Below are 17,610 nucleotides of genomic sequence, written 5' to 3'. Positions count from 1 at the left end.
TATCTACATGAACTATAGCAGAAATTTCGGGGGGCTTTTTGGGACCTTGATCTCCATTTTGGTGAATATAGTCAAATCAAATCAAGAAGCTTTTATTGTCATTTCAACCACATATAGTTGACGTAGTATATAGTGAAATGAAACAACGTTTCACCAGGACCCTGGCACTACATATACAACATACAATACATAAGTACAAACAGAAACAACAGCACAGAGCTAGGACAGAAGTTTGTGCTAGCTACATAAAGCAACCAGGTGCAAACATTGCAAAGGCAAGACAATGGAAGGCGAAAAACAGGAAGTACAAAAAACACCACAGGACAGGACACATAGCACCAAAAAACATGTGCAACAAAACAAAATGGAATGTGATGTGCAAACTTGAGAACTGTAAAAAACACGTATCTAATAACATATATGCTTGTAAGAATATATACACTATATTGCCAAAAGTATTTGCTCACCCATCCAAATAATCAGATTCAAGTGTTCCAATCACTTCCATGGCCACAGGTGTATAAAATCAAGCACCTAGGCATGCAGACTGTTTTTACAAACATTTGTGAAAGAATGGAGTCGCTCTCAGGAGCTCAGTGAATTCCAGCGTGGGACTGATAGCATGCCACCTGTGCAACAAATCCAGTCGGGAAGTTTCCTCGCTCCTAAATATTCCACAGTCAACTGTCAGGTGTATTATAAGAGCGTGGGAGAGTGTGGGAGCGACAGCAACTCAGCCACGAAGTGGTAGGCCACGTAAACTGACAATCGCTAGAGACAATCGCTACAGACCTCCAAACTTCATGTGGCCTTCAGATTAGCTCAAGAACAGTGCGCAGAGAGCTTCATGGAATGGGTTTCCATGGCCGAGCAGCTGCATCCAAGCCATACATCACCAAGTGCAATGCAAAGCGTCGGATGCAGTGGTGTAAACTCTTGCCCGCCACTGGACTCTAGAGCAGTGGAGACAGGCCTTCTCGTCCAACATCAGTGTGTGACCTCACAAATGCGCTTCTGGAAGAATGGTCAAAAATTCCCATAAACACATTCCTAAACCTTGTGGACAGCCTTCCCAGAAGAATTGAAGCTGTTATTGCTGCAAAGGGTGGACCGGCGTCATATTGAACCCTATGGATTAGGAATGGGATGTCACTTAAGTTCATATGTGAGTCAAGGCAGGTGGCGAATACTTTTGGCAATATAGTGTATGTAGGAGCATGACAATGTGAATTGTGCAAAAATGCAGTAGCAGCAGTGAAAGAAAAGCAGCAGTAAAATGTATAAAGAAGGAACTCAGGCTAAGATTTTGGATATTGATTGTACCAGTGCAGGGCATTGCTTCCTGAAACAAAGCTGAATTTGTAGCTGCAGGACAGAGTAACATTATCACCTTCATCTACAACTTTCTGAGGAAAAGTGCCTCTAATGAATCTACCATGGAGTCACCTGTCACAGAGAAGAAAATGAAAGCGTCAACAGCATATTAGAACCACATTCTGAGTTTTCCTTCTCACCAATGCAAACTAATTAATTACTAAAAGCATATAATTATATAGGCGGCATGGTGGCTTAGTGGTTACCACGTTAGCCTCACACCTCGCTCCCGCTCACTGTGTGTGGAGTTTGCATGTTCTCCTTGTGCTTGGTGGGTTTTCTGGGTGCTCGGTTTCCTCCCACAGTCCAAAGACATGCTTCTAGGCTGATTGGAGTCTCTAAATTACATGTAGTGTGTGATTGTGTGAGTGAATGAGAGTGTGTGTGTGCCCTGCGATGGGTTGGCACTCCGTCCAGGGTGTATCCTGCCTTGATGCCCGATGTCTCCTGAGATAGGCACAGGCTCCCCGTGTCCCAAGTACAGATCGGATAAGCGGTACAGACAATGAAAAAAATATGTATAATTATATATTATACATATTATAAATACATACTTAATATTTCTGATATACCAAAAATCAGATTATATCACCCAGTGAAATATCCACAGACACATCAATGTAACAGTAAATATGATGAATGGATTTAGATGGATGAAAATAGTCTTTCTGTATATGTTAACATCATACACCTGACAGCATCACATGACAGTGTCACTGGTGTTGCTGACTGTTGATTCTTAGCAAAACATCTTGGCTTTACATTGAGCATCAGATGTCATTAACTCATTAAGTGCAACAGGAATAATATAATTTTAAAAGATAAATCATTCTAGTCTGGTAAAACTAATATAATTAAATGAATGAAATTATTAAATATTTTTGTTTGTTTTTAAAAGTGATGTTGCTATATTAGGGTCTTCTGCATCATTAGAAATAGCTGTGATAAATAAATTGAGTATAAAACTCCTTCAGATTGCTCTCGTGAAGTGTTTGCTATTATCTTCCTTCCTCCCTGACTCATGACTCGTGGAGTAGTATGGCAAAAAACTAAATTATGGGTTGCAAAATCTATGCCCCCTACTAGCTATCCACTTCTGACACCACTTGTGAGGGACCTTGAAAAAATACATTTCCCAAAAATATAATTTAATCAATCCAAAATGTATACACCGAGCTGAAGGAAACAAAGTTCAAAAATTCACATCGGGAAGAAAACTGTGCGTTTGACCACGGAGGCGGAAGAGGCCGGATCCATATGCAGAGAGTCAGGACCCAGGACACCAAATGAGAAGGTAGAAAAATCCAATGGGGCAACGACTGAAAGAATAAATGTGAAAACAGTCCAGGATCAGAATAATGATCGCTAGCTACATCAAAGGTAATATAATGGGCAAAAACAGTCAAAGGAAATACACAAACAAAGGGAATCCAAAGGCACGAGGCAATGCTTAGTAGGTCCACAAGAGCGAAACTTTGTGTCGCATGGGGTGCACAGGATGGTGGCGATGTGAAGTTCCTCTACCAGGATCTTAGCGATAAGGTTAACAGCCACACCAGAATCTATCAAGGTTGAAAAACTCTGATTAGCATAGCACAAGGCAGCGTAAAGCTAAATAGGCACGAACTCCTTCCCACCTGAGGCGAGGATAGCCTCTTGGTGCACCAGTGGATCTGATGTCCAGATCTCCTGTAGAAGAAGCATACCCGCATCCCACACCGCGGAAGCCCAGTCTAACGCCCTCCCCATGGCGGTAACTTAAAACTCAAAGAAAATAAACTCAAAATATACATGATAGTGCAACATAAACTAGAATGTGCACTCCAACTAGCTATGATGTACTGTTAAATAAATATCTGAAGAATTTAACTGTGGTGGTGTCTTATTAAATTTCTATAAATAAATACCAAAGCAATTAAATTAACAAAAGACAAGGTAAAGGATGCAAAATGAGGAGTGAATGTGTATGCGTGTGTCTATATGTAGGCGTGCGTGTGTATATGCAGGAGCACATTATGCTCAATTTGTGGATCAATGCCCATTGTGCTGATGTATTACAGTTACTAACAACAGAGGGAAAGTGCCATGTAGTGTTTTTAGATTTAAGTTTCTGATGGAGTCATCCAACTTGGAGAAAAGTAATGGAGGCAGGAAGGTCCATTTTTTTATCCGGGTTAACAATGATTGTAGCTGTCACTGTGAGAGTAGTTAGAAATGATCCACTAAAACATCTATAAGTTACAAAATAATAACAAAAGCTGTCAGTTTAATCAAAAGTCTAATATCTAAATGTTATCTAGAATTACCACAACACTTGATTTATTTATCAGTAGTAACACAGGAAACAGTTGGGTATTGGTGTAGTGTATTTGGGTTTTCATACCTCCTTATGACAAAACCTACACAGAGTCCTACTCTTCAACAGAGGACCTGGCATGCTGAATAGATATTGTTTCAATGATTTTATTTGAGCCTGACTGTCTGGGGAAGAACCTGTTACAGTGTCTGGAAGTGTTGCCCAGATGTTCTGATTAATTCTGCCAGATAGAAGAGGAGTGAAGAGTCTGTTATGAGGATGGGAGGGGACATGCACAAAGTGAGCTGGTTCATAAATTTTTATAAATCTTTTGGGCAAGGATCCTTGATTAATTTAAGAGAGACCCTGATGATGTTTCAAGTGGTTTTCACTATCTGCTGTAGGGCCTTGTGCTCTGAGACAGATGCAGTTTCTATACCATACAATGGTAGAGTGCCACAGGATGCTCTTTGTTTTACATGAACTTAGTGAAGATGGGAGGTTGTTGTTTTTCTTGTATCTCTGCAGGAAACTGGTGTCTGTGGTTAACTGATAACAGGTTGGTAAAGCAAGTATTTTTTCTGGTGTTTTTAGAAACTTCATATATACGATTTAGAAGTTTTTGTAAAGTAATTCACTACTCACACAGTGATAGAGTGCAGAATCTGAGAGCTTTAGATCTCTTGTAGTAAGTTCAGTAGAGTCTCTGCTTGTTTCTGCCTCTAATCAATGATCATCAGGAGTACTCTTTGAATCAGATCTTGACCTTGTGCCTTTATACAGTAAAAACTGTGGTATGCTGTTAGGATATTGTTTGTACCAGTAAAGCCAAGAGTAACAGTTTCTGTTTCTTTCCCCACAATATTGGCATCTTCATCCATTGGCCAGTTTTTTCTGCAACACAGCCAAGAAGTTAATGACTTATTGACATATGTTAATAACAAAATATTGACATATGAAATTACTAGATTAATACAAACATGGGTATTAATTAATACAATTAAGTAACTGGTAAAAACAATCCTTGTATTCATTCATTCAAATCAATGAATTGATTTACTGATTACTTGTTGCTATGGTGAGAATCAGTGGTATGCATCTCATTATGTACTCTTAGTTGTATAGTTGAGCCATTTCTGAACACAGCTCAGTGAGGATTCTGTATAAAAGTGCTGTATGTGCTGAACTTTACATGTGTCTAGAAGGACACACCCAGGAAGTGCAGCTTTTGTGAATCTTTTTACAGATGGCTTGCAACATCTGTAATGCGGAACTGAGTCACTACAGCACAGAACTATTCCACTGTTGCTAATCAAATCACTCCATCCGACTTCACCATTAAACATATCTTTGGGATTCCTGTGTTGCATCTCATGCTTTTTACATTTTTAATAAGTACTCAGGGCAGAATGAAATAAATTAGTATTAGCTTGCTGTTCTTGGTTATCAGTAGCATCCATCTCAAGAATCAACATCAGGTTTTAGCTGAACAGTAAACTGATGACTCATTAGTGTCGTCTTCGGACTCGGACCGAGAACTACAGAGTGAGCTGCAGATACAATGCGCATGCATGAACTGAAGACTCGCATGAAGGAGTGAAAGTTTCGTTAATATTATACAGTGATTGGGGCAGTAAGTCAGAGGATTCAGTACATCTTCACCATTCCTAAGTAAGATTTCTAATTTATTTCTATTTATATAATGAGCGATTTTACATTATGTTTTGTAATCTAAACAAAATCCTGAAAAGTCCTTATGCGTGTGTATGTGGTATCCGTTTTATTTCCTTTTTCCTAAATAATTTTGTGCTACCTCTTTCGTTTATGTTTTCACTTTCCTGTTGCAGTTCATTTTGAACAACACTTTTGTTTTCTGTCTAAAGACAGCAATTGGAGAAATTCCCAAGTTAGCAAGTTATACCATGTTTTATTACAGGCATTTGAAACGTTTTTATCAGACTTGTATACTACGTCACACACACACACTATATATATATATATATATATGTACACAAGGAGTGTAACTTTGGTTTGAGAAGTGGGGGAATGGGGAAAATGTTTTCAATTTAAATCCCATTTCCTGCATTTACATACATTTAGGGCCTATGGTACAAAATCCAGGAAAAAATTAAGTTGATTATAATGATACATTCTGCCAAAAAGAATAGCAGGCTACTGAACTATGTATATGAAAAAGATGTCTTACTCTCTTTATTGTTTAATAGGGGCCAATCACCAAGACTTGAGAGAATCATTTTATAAAGTCAAAAATGTTAATGTTACCATTATTAAACCATTTACCAGTAAACCATTAATGTTTTGTGTGTGAATAAAATTTAAATAATGCAATACTCAATTTCCACTGTTAAACAAACATTTATTTTAAACTAACACGCTGTACCTGAAAATGTAAAATAAATGACTTGTTGCACAGGATGTTTGTCAGAGACACATCCACCATACCACAGGGGTTTAGAATAGAAAAAGCAAAAAGCTTTTTATGAACTGTTGAACTGTATGTGTTGAATCACCATTTTGTAAAACCAGTTGCAGATAGACAGCAGCAAAAATTAATATGTAATTATATGAACATGTTGATCATTACTTGTCTCTCAAACAACCACCCATAGTTAATAAACATATTAAAATATTTACATTCCTGGTGTTAATTTTAGTGCAGCACAAATACCTAAAGTAGATTATTTTTATGCATCCAACAGCAGGGTAGGAAGTAATACTTCCTACTTTTGTACTTCTTTAATCCAAAGGATATGGAAATTGCACAATAGATACACTACTTATTTGGTACACAGTATGCAAGATTGTCACACAATTTCACAAACTTTAATATAAAGAGAATTTTCATTGTCTTGCATCTAACCATTCAATGCCATCTCTCTATGTATCCTCCCATCCACCTCATCTGTCCTCTGATATGAAAATGACCGAGTTATGATCATATTGAGTCTAACATTAAACTAGCATCCAGAGTCTGCTTGTCAGACATTGCTGAAAAGAAAATGTGCGGTTTAAAGTCAACTCGTTTTCATGGTACACAGAATGTTCTAATCTCGTTAAATATTTAGCTAACAGTCTGAAGTTACCTAGCAACAACAGTGTATGTTAATGTTAGCTCAGTCAGCGTTAGGCTAACATCAACAGGTGTAGACAGTAAATATGATTATTCTGATCTGAGCCAATTTACTGAATCAACCAACTCACATCTCCTTGCTTTTTTATCCATGATGACATTAAAGTCATCTGTTGCTGCTTCTGGCATTTCATCGCTGACTGCCGCAACCACGATACCTGTTCATTACACCTTTCAGTGAGATATTTTTAGAGGCATACTCTCTGTGTCCTAATTGGTCCTGCTCCTTTGTGGCGATGACGGGGTGCAGTAAACAAACAAATAAATAACAAACAAATTTGAAAAGTGGGGCGAACATAAGCGGGATTTTGAAAAGTGTGGGGGAATGTCCCCCTGTCCCCAGTAGAAATTACACCCTATATATATATATATATATATATATATATATATATATATATATATATATATATGTAACCAGGTGATATTTAGAGGGGTCTGGATATTCACAATATTACTGATGTGTATATAGCTGCAGACAAATAAGAGAGCCCCTTTAAGAGTTGGTGGGTGGCGTCATCGCGTGTGCGTGCACATGCGCAATCGCAATTGCGCCAATTAAGAAGTTACAGAGTAAGCCACAGGTGGTCGCGGTTTCTTTTACGAGTTTATTCTAACACTATCCAGGTAAAGATCGCTATGTACAATGTTTTTATTCAGTCTTTGAAAAGTTTGCAGTTTACTGGAACATTGCCTTACATGTTGCTTCATATCTATCCAGGGAGCTGGGTGTTGACACAGGATTGTGTTGATTAGCGAGTGTGGCTAAGTTGATGCGCCACCCGGTTAGGCGAGGCCTGGTAGCGCAGGGGTGATTATATTAGTGTACACTGTTAGGAACATCGGGAAAAAGTGCCACTACCGTATTGTTAGTGTTGTTAGTATGATTACTGTTGGAATTATTGCTCTTTCTGTTTAATTATGTTAAGGAAACAAGGACAAATTTGTGTTTTCCTTCATTTATAATGGGAGTCATTTATTGTTTAGAACAGAAGTAATTCTGATGCTGTATTTTGGTTTATTTGTTTCCTTTTTTCCCCTTTTCTGTTCAGTTAAATACAAATGAAATGTAGACTCCTAACCAATCACATGGAATAAATTGTGAACCCCATCGGATTTTTTTATGGAACCTGTGTTTTAATTTCCTACGGCCACATATATATATATATATATATATATATATATATATATATATATATATATATATATATATATATATATATATATATATAATAGAGAGAGAGAGAGAGAGAGAGAGGAACTGAATTAAGAATTGAAATGTTGCTAAACTAACTAACTCATTTTTCCAGAACACAGTTCTCATTGGCTGCTGTGATGAACCATTAGTGAAGTTACCTGTTCTTCAGGAGAGATGTCTTCATCAGTGGATTCATGTGAGTCTTTTATTTTTTTATTCGTTGATAATTTTCAATTGATACCCTTGCAGCATACTACCTGATGTAAATACAAGGTATATTTGCCAGTTGATAGACTGGATAGACAGGATAGACAGGAAGCATGATAATGAAATAAAACTGACAAATCTTATTTAAAAGATAGCAATATGACTTATAACTAAATCCTTCACTTAAATGAGTATACTGTACGAGTATCCTGTATTATTAATATGCATTATTTTATATGTAATGGTCTTACTGCATGAATAATTATCAGTATGATGACATCAGCTGGATGCATCACCACCTGTACATGCATGCACTTCCTGTTTGTTAACACTACTATTAAACATACCCTGATTTCTTTTTATAATAATAATATGCTGCCATGCAAGTGTCAATAAAAGTCTCAGATTTTTGGCACACATTTGCCAACATAGCTCTTTCTCTCTCTCTTTCTCTCTCTCTTTCATAAACACACACACACACACACTGCACTGTGCACGTCATTTAAACAAGAACTGTATGATCGGCATGAAATGGAAAGAAGCAAATATAGTATATTGGCAGAGCACTCCCTGTCTCTTAACACAACCAATAAACATACCCTGATTTCTTTTTATAATAGTAATAAAATGCTGCCATGCAAGGGTCAATAAAAGTCTCACACATTTGCCAACATAGCACTTTCTCCCTCTTTTTCCCTGTCTTTCTCCTCTCTCTCTCTCTCTCTCTCTCTCTCACACACACACACAAACACACACACACAGTCACATATATGGACACTGCACTGTGCACGTCATTAAAACAAGAACTGTATGTTCAGTATGAAATGATGATTTCATATGAACAATTTCACAGCAGACACTTTTGGCCTGCAAACACAGAAATCATGTTCTGCTCAATTCCAGTGGAAAGTCTGGAGCATGTTACATTGAGCAGATGTTAAGTGTTCAAGAAATGTAGAAACAGTGGTAGAATAGAAAGTTTGACAGTTTGCTAATCTTTTTATTTCAATAGAATGTTTTGAATTTATCTTTAATGCAGAGAAGTTTTGGGGGTTAAAAAATGACGGTATGGGAGCTTTCATAGTTCAGATGCAGATGGATGCAGTGGACACATCAGAGGAGAGTTTAGATAGGAGATATCCACTTTGTTAGCTGGCTTTAATTGTTTGTGTATAGTACATATGTTCTTGGTGTGGAAGATGGAGGAGGCCAATGGAAAAAGAAAGAAGTGAAGTAAGGTTCAAGAATAGAACTAGTGATGCAGTTTAGGTACCATACAGGTGTCAGAAATACTGCTTGTGAAGCTTGAAAAACACCACACCTTTTATTTTCTTTTAGGTTTTCTACAGACTGTGGAAATAGGTTAGCACTGACAATGAGACTATTTTTATTTATCTAATAAAATGATTATTAAAATCACTCATTTAAATTTTCATGTGTTTAATTTCCATTATGCAATTTCCATTAAACATTTTAAGATATTTTCACCTATGCTGGTTGTCACTTCAGATAGCTATATCAAAGAACTAAGTTCAATTCCCAAGTATTTCAAACATTTGAAGCATTATAAACTCTAATCAGAATATTTTAATATTGTGAGGTTAAATACTCATTATCAAATTACCCATTAACTCAATCATACAGTGGGAAATCTTTACAGTTAATGCTACTATCCATTAAAATAAGAATGGACTGAGTGCATTGCAAAAAAAGACATCATAATACGTTAAATATACTCAAGTATGTCATGTTTCATAGTATAAGATTGCATTAAAGCCAAATATATGAATATAAAAACAATTTTGTAGACATTTACTGAATCAAGCTTTAAAGATTCTTGGTCTACTAGCTAATAGTAATTATTAATTATTGATGTATTTATTTATGTATTTATCCAAATAACATTAAGAATTGACTAGAATATTTGACATTATCTGAACCTATCTTCCTCAGGTGCCTTGATTTGAAACAAAAGGAATACACTGATAAGAGAGAAGAAATGGGTAAGTATCACAAAAGCTTATCCTATTTTTAATTCATCTTATACATATACTAGAAATGAATTCTTTGCCAGAAAAATGATGCTTGCATAAGTATACACACCCTTCAGACTAGTACTTGGTAGAACATCTATTTAGTCCTTCTGCAAGGTTTCTCCAAAGCTTTAGTTTTTTTTTTTTTAAACAGACTGAAGCCTCTATACCTCTATCCTTACTTAGGTTTTAATAAGAAGCCCAGTCCCTGCTGAGGAAAAGCATTCCCACAATGCCATACTTATACTTTACTGGTGGGATGATTATTCCTTATTCAACCTTATTCAACATTATAGCTGGGTCTCTAACTCTTTCAGCAATGGCTGTTTTCTTGAATACCTTCCCTACAGGGCAGATACAATGAGCAGGCATAACATTATGAGTACTGACAGGTGAGGTGAATAACACTAATTATCTCCTCATCATAACACCTGTTAATTGGTGGGGTATATTTTGTACTCAGTGTTGATGTGTTAGAAGCAGGAAAAATGGACAAGCGTAAGGATTTGAGCGAGTTTGATGAAGGGCCAAATTGTGATGGCTAGACCACTGGATCAGAGCATCTCCAAAACTGCAGCTCTTGTGGGTTGTTCCCAGTCTGTAGTGGTCAGGATCTATCAAAAATATCTGCTGCTGACATCTTGGTGCCAGATACCACAGCACACCTTCAGGGATCTTTAGTGGAGTCCATGCCAGGTCAGGGTTGTTTTGGCAGCAAAAGGGGGACCAACACAATATTAGGCAGGTGGTCATAATGTTGTGCCTGATTGGTTTATTATGCATTATACAATACATTTAGATTATCCAGATGCACTTATTCAGAGAGACTTACATTTACCTAATTTATACAGCTAACCAGTTGACAGTTAAAGGGTCTTGCTCAAGGCAATGGCAGCTTAGCAGTGCTGAGATTTTTGCTGTTGTATGAGTGGTATGATCCAGCTTCCACACAACTGATCCAACAGTGCTCACAGTGATATTATTTTTGAACACTATTCATATTATGTCTGTGTCGCATGTAGCTTTATCTCTATTTCATTAGTATACTCTTTTGATCTTCACTTGTACAGATTTCCATTTTATACTTTTGCATTGTAAATGTTTGTGTCTTGTAATAATGTACATGCCTTGTCAAAGTTATGCTTTTTTTTCCTGTATAGAACTTCACAGCACACCAGTTGAAAAATGGACAGAGGATATGGTGAGCTTGTGGTTGGCTTCCATAGGAGTGAAAGAAAATTACATTAAAACACTTCATGAACAGGAAGTAGATGGCCAAGTCCTCCTTACAATCAAAGAGGAATTTTTGAAAAAGAGACTGGAATGAAATCTGGTCCTGCACTTCTGATAATAGAAAGAAGAAATGAGTTATTCAAGACTCACAATGTTCAGACACAGCAGAATACACAGAAAGAAGAACAAATGAAACAAGATGCTGTGAATATAAGAATAAAAAAGAGAAACAAAGCCACGATCTTTTGGCAAACCAGACACTAGTTGCACATATGTAAAGCATGATGTTCTTCAGCCTGAAACAGGTGTCATTGATCTTATAACTCCATGTCGTGAGTACAAGTCATTCAATACAGCTGCAACTTTAGATCGCACACGACTTCAAGCAAAGCTGGCATATGAAGTTCTTAAATTTGCCACAGGATGCATGAACATGAGATCAATGGCACAATACACTTCGGTGTTATGGACAGCAGAGATGGTTCTGGCCATGTACATGGTGAAATCATTGGCATTCCCATTATGGAAAAAGACATGTATACTGATGCACTGAATCACATTGAAAAGTGTTTTAAGAGAGATAGTGAGATGGATTAGACAGTGTATAAGGCCACCTGAGTTCATTCTGTGTCAGAACCCAACAGTAAAGATCAGCACTATGTGGTTGAATTTGATGTAGAACCTTCAGTAACCTTAATAAGAGGAAAGGTGTTCCCTGTCTGCTTACAAAAATTCAAGGAGGAGTCCAATAAAACAGTTCCTGAAAAAGAAACAGTATATTGCAGAGTTGGTGCTGAAACAAAACCAGTTGGTGATATTCATAAATTTCACCAGGAAGTTAATAGCAAAGATACACAGAGAGAGACAGCAGAGAAATCACGTAGTGTCACACGTCCAGAACTCTGCGAAGATCTTGAAAGAAAACTCATCATGCTTATAACAGATGGGAAGAAACAAATTGAAAAGGACAAATGGTACATACTTGTTTACAAACAAGTTTTCAGAGCAAGATCTTCAGCACATACATTTTTGTTGAACATGCATTTATTCTGCGTGTTTGACTTTGACCCAGATTCTATGGTGTCTGGATTATGCCATGAATATGATAAACACCATAAAGTGAACCTGCACTTCATGCACAACTACAAAATTCCAAGTGACAAGAACATCAGAGAATTTGTGAGTCATCTACATTTGTTTGAACAAACAAGCTGGATATTTTGTAATGGACGAAATGATTTCAGTGGGAGCGAGACTCCTTGTGATGAAAATACATGGTGTAAAACAAGGAGGACTTTCCTAAAGGATTGTGTATCATTGATATGCAAGGATATCTTACCCAAGGGAACCTTCCTTGTGATCTTCCTTCTCACATCTCCTGTTGAGAAACCTATACTGAAGACATTGAAGAGTTTTTCACTGACATGCAAGGTCATGAAGATATTATATGCATCTCAGAATCAGAAGGGAACTTTCAGAAATGGGAAGCATTTGCTCTTGAAATCTGTGACAAGGAAACAGTAAACCAATCAAATGTAGTAGGATTGAAAATGAGTCACCTCAATGCAACTGTGCAACAAATCCAAAGCCCCAGTACATATGTAAAAAGCTCTTACCTGTGTCTGTCAAAGCAAAATGCCATCTTGAGATGCGTGATGAGGAAACAATGTACTCCTTGGAGATTTTAGGCCTGAATCACTGTGAAGACATCAGTGCAGAGGAGGTTGAGTCAAAGAAAGCAGACATAGAGAGAGACTTTTATCGTGGAGGAAAAGTGACATGGATGAACTTCTGGCTTGCAGAAAATAATCGTGTTGGGGAAATGATTGAAGAGATGCTTATCATGAGGTGACCAAAATTCTGAAGAGCATTCTTAAATGGAGTTCAGATCAACCACCTGTCAAATGTATCAACATATACCATCATGCAGGCAGTGGAGGAAGTACAGTGGCAAGACAGGTTCTGTGGAACCACAGAGAGGATCTAAGGTGTGCAGTTGTGAAGCCATCAAACTCTGTTAGCACAGTTTCAAATCATGCTCTGATGCTTGGGAGTATGAGGAAAAAGATCCACAGAAATGTCTCCCTGTTCTCTTACTTGTTGAAGATTATGATAATGAGTATTCAGAAGAGTTAAAGCATGAATTAGAAACAGCTATCAACACAAAGAAAATTGCCCATGGAATACCATGCTTCATTCTCCTTCTCTGTAAGCGATCCCACGATTCAGAGAAAATGTCAAGAGGGTCACCTTTAATGAGCGTCTCTGTGACTCACAAGCTTTCACCAAAGAAAAAGAACAATTTGGAAGAAAACTAGATGTGCTCCAACAACAGTTCAAGCCGGAGTTCATTGTAACATTTGTCTTAATGTGTGAAGAATTTAATCATGAATATGTGAAAAATCTTGTACAGCATTTATTACAGGATATTGATCATGCATCTGTTGAAACACAGCTGATTCAATACGTAGCTCTGCTCAACACCTACGTGGAGAACTCTTTCATTTCTCAGTCACATTGTAGCGCCTCCTTCATTTCCAGCGCTCCCTCTATGCAGAAAGATTTCCACAACACATATTTGAGCAATCTCTGAGTGAGCAGTCTAAATTGGTCTTTATACATTTTAAAGATGAAACAACCCACATTAACTCGATCAAAATCATCCACCCATTGGTAGCAAAGGAAATTCTCCATCAGCTTTTGGGGGACAAACAACAAAGTGACCTTGCACTTGAACTTCTCAGCAATGACATGCTCTTCAATCACAGATTTGGGGGTGAAGAGTACAAAAAGGTTCTTCGTGAACTCTTCATAAGACGCTACAAAATTAGCAAAGGTGATAAATCAGACACTTTTTCTCACCTCTCATTGAGCATGTGAGACAAAATGAAAAAGGCAGAAAACGCTATTAAGCTACTTCATGAAGCATACAAAAGATTTGACAGGGATGCATTTTTTGCTCAACAGCTAGCTCGTCTGTTTTACTGGAATGAAAATTTTGTTGAGGCAGAACAGTGGGCAGAAACTGCAGCAAATAAAATGCCTAAAAACTCCTACATTCTTGATACCAAAGGTCAGGTGTACAAAAGATGGTTCACAACAAAAAACAAAGCAGTGGAAATGACTCACCCAAAAACACCAGAGTGCACAGCAGATGCCATTGAAACAGCACTTAAAGCCATTGACTGTTTTGAAAAATGTCAGAAGGTAGCTGTTGGAGAAACTGAGACCATGAACAACTCAGGATTCTTTGGAGCTGTAGGCGTGGGGTGCAGCTTGTTAGAGCTAATTTAGTCAGTAGATGTGTTCTCGGGTAAACATGATGGTCATTCTGAATTACAGAAGTACCTGTGTACAGACCACATTCCTAAGGAGGTTGAAGCACCATGGGAAGACTTTCACTACAAACTCAAAAACCTTCAGCTCTTAATGTGCAAGGCTTTGGAGTGGATATCAGAAAGAATTGAGTTATTTCCAGACAGACCTGAATATAAATGAGGAGGAAACCTCCAAGGCCACAGAGCTGACCGTGCGTCGCCCAAAAAACTGGCTGGTTGCCAAGTCCTCTGTTTATGGCAAGTTCTTCTGTGAGGTCTCACCCAGCAATCAGAAGTTCAATTTGGATCAAATGACTGACTTCAGCAAGCATGGCTATCTCCCAGCTTGGTGGAGGAAACTTTACCACAATCTTCTCCATCCTGGATCAGAAAAATAAAGACCAAGTCACAACTTTAGAGAATATAATTTCACTGTATCCAGAGAGTGCTAAAATGGATCAAGTGGATCGTGCCAACTACATAGCATCACATATTGCCTTAAGTGCAATCTCTCCTAGGTCACCTAAGCTGGCTGTCCTCAAAGAACTGCAAAGATCAGCCGCTCATTTCTTCAAGGCAAATCAAAATGCCCATCAAATGCTCTGGTTTTGTGCACACTCCTTTTGGCCAGAAAAATTTGACACTGAACAAGAAAAAGAGGACAAATATAAAACAATTGAAGTGCAGTCATATTGCTCCAACAAACATACAAAACCAAAATGAAGGATATTCCAGCCAGAAGGAGGCGGATTTTCACCCACTTCTACCTGGGAAAAGGATCTGGCTATGACAAATTTGTCCACAAGAATAAAATTGAAAGCGTTCAAAAAATTTTCCTCCGTTTGATAGCAGCGTCAAAAATGGATTGAAGGGAAATGTGGAAAACACCAGAAATTGCGAGAGCTTTGCGTGTAAATGGCTGGACAGAAGATGAAGCATTATACCTTGTGGGCCCTAAAACAGAAAAGTTTTCCATTCATCCACTTCATGAAAGTTCAGTGCCTACTGGAAATGAAAATGTCACCTTCTATCTAGGCTTCACCTTTAGGGGACCCGTTGCATGTAACATCACAATAAGAAAATAGGCAAAAGCCCAGCTACAAAGATGATAACTATAAAAAGGATGCCTAGGATGTAGTACAATATACTCCTAAGTTAACTGCCCAATTTCTTTGAAAGCTTTAAATGAGACATAAAATTCACTGAAATAGCATTTATCATGCATAATGTGAAGTATAAAGGGAGATTATTGTACAATTGTTAAGTCTGTTAAAAATGATCTGGGTTTTATATTCTGGTGTGACTGACTGTATGTTTTGATGATCCAGTGGACCTGCCAATCAATTAGGAGATATCTCTCAAAAAGAAAGGCCATCTTACTGCCCTGATCAAAAAGAACGGATAAGCGAATTGTAATGATTAACAGTGTTTTGAATTTACATATATTAACTGACCCGTGAAAGCCCCACCCCTTTCCTTCATCTTGTCTTGATTCAATTTTCATGCCTAAAATATGCAGGAAATGGGGTCCTTGTTTTCTGTTACTGCAAATAGAGTTCATTAATGTAAAATAAAAATCAGTTTGTTTCACATGTGAACATTCAACATGTGTAAAGTTAACATTAGTTTGCTGACATTATATTTATTAGAAATTCCCCTCAAATTTCAGCCACCAAAAATTTTGAAAAAAAAAAAAAGGCTGAACAATTTTCGGAATAGAAAATTGATTTAACAGGCCTTTACCTACATGTCAAATTTTAATTACATAAATAAATTCAGTTGTATTGAAATTTTTAAGATGACGACATTTTTGCTCTGTGTTGGACAGCATGTACATGTTCAGACAGTTTGATCAGCAGGTCAACAGCATTCTTCCTCTTAAAGGTTGGCAGGTGTGTATTTAGTGTGATTAATCTTATCCATAATAAGAAGAACCTGTGTTTTTAGGTGTTCTATCTTGTGTATTCTTTGGTCTAAATGAGCTTATTCTTCTCTTATTGTATTCTTTTATTTTTTAACCATGGTAATCAGCATCAAGTTTAACTAATAGTAAAGTAGTAATGAGGGGCAGAAGAGCAAATCACTGAGGAGTAGTGTAAATCAAGCCCCAATAATAGACTGAGAGACTCCACAGACAAGAAAGAAACAAGGTCTCTGGAAGTCTCTGCTGTCAGAGGGATCTGTGAGATTGATTGATTATTTTATTTTTTTTTTGTTTTGTTTTGTTTTGTACCATGAATTAGTGCATCATCTCTTCTTGTTGATCTCCCTACTTAAATAAACTTGACAAAGGCAGCTTTTGCTTTGTGCATTTTTTTTGTAATTCTAATACATTTAGGAATATTTGCATATAATTGTATGCTTTCAATTCTTTTAGCTATAATTTTGTTTTTCTCTGACTTCATATCGATATCATTAAAAGTGCATAATATAAACAAATGATTAAAACTATACATTATAATTAAACATTAACAACCATGAGGGTACACAGATGTAGTGAAGTATAGATAAATTTCTGTGAAACAAAAATTAACTTGAGTAGAAGTATAAATGAGGCCAGCTGAAACTACTCTTAAAAGTACATTATCCCCCCTTACACAAAATTACTCACGTAAATGTATTTTATTACTACCCACCTCTCAATGTCATCACATCTACAACATTATGAGTGAAAAGTGGCTCTATCTGCCTTGGAGTCACGGTCATAGAGAAAAGAATATTCAATTTTTTTTTAACTCCTATTTGTCTATTTTCTTACGACTCTATAATCTCTAATTTTACACAATCAAAAAAGAACTATGTAA

At 37.1% G+C, this 17,610-nt stretch overlaps 1 pseudogene; it reads left to right on the top strand.

Annotated features, from left to right (window-relative positions):
- The first annotated feature begins 5,201 nt into the window (after nt 1–5,201).
- LOC131349814 (sterile alpha motif domain-containing protein 9-like) lies at nt 5,202–17,101 on the top strand (annotated as a pseudogene).
- Nucleotides 17,102–17,610: the final 509 nt, after the last annotated feature.

The sequence above is a fragment of the Hemibagrus wyckioides genome, unplaced genomic scaffold, assembly GCF_019097595.1.
Source record: "Hemibagrus wyckioides isolate EC202008001 unplaced genomic scaffold, SWU_Hwy_1.0 Contig13, whole genome shotgun sequence".
In the NCBI taxonomy this organism is placed as follows: domain Eukaryota; kingdom Metazoa; phylum Chordata; class Actinopteri; order Siluriformes; family Bagridae; genus Hemibagrus; species Hemibagrus wyckioides.
This window is presented reverse-complemented; position numbering and strand designations above follow the sequence as displayed.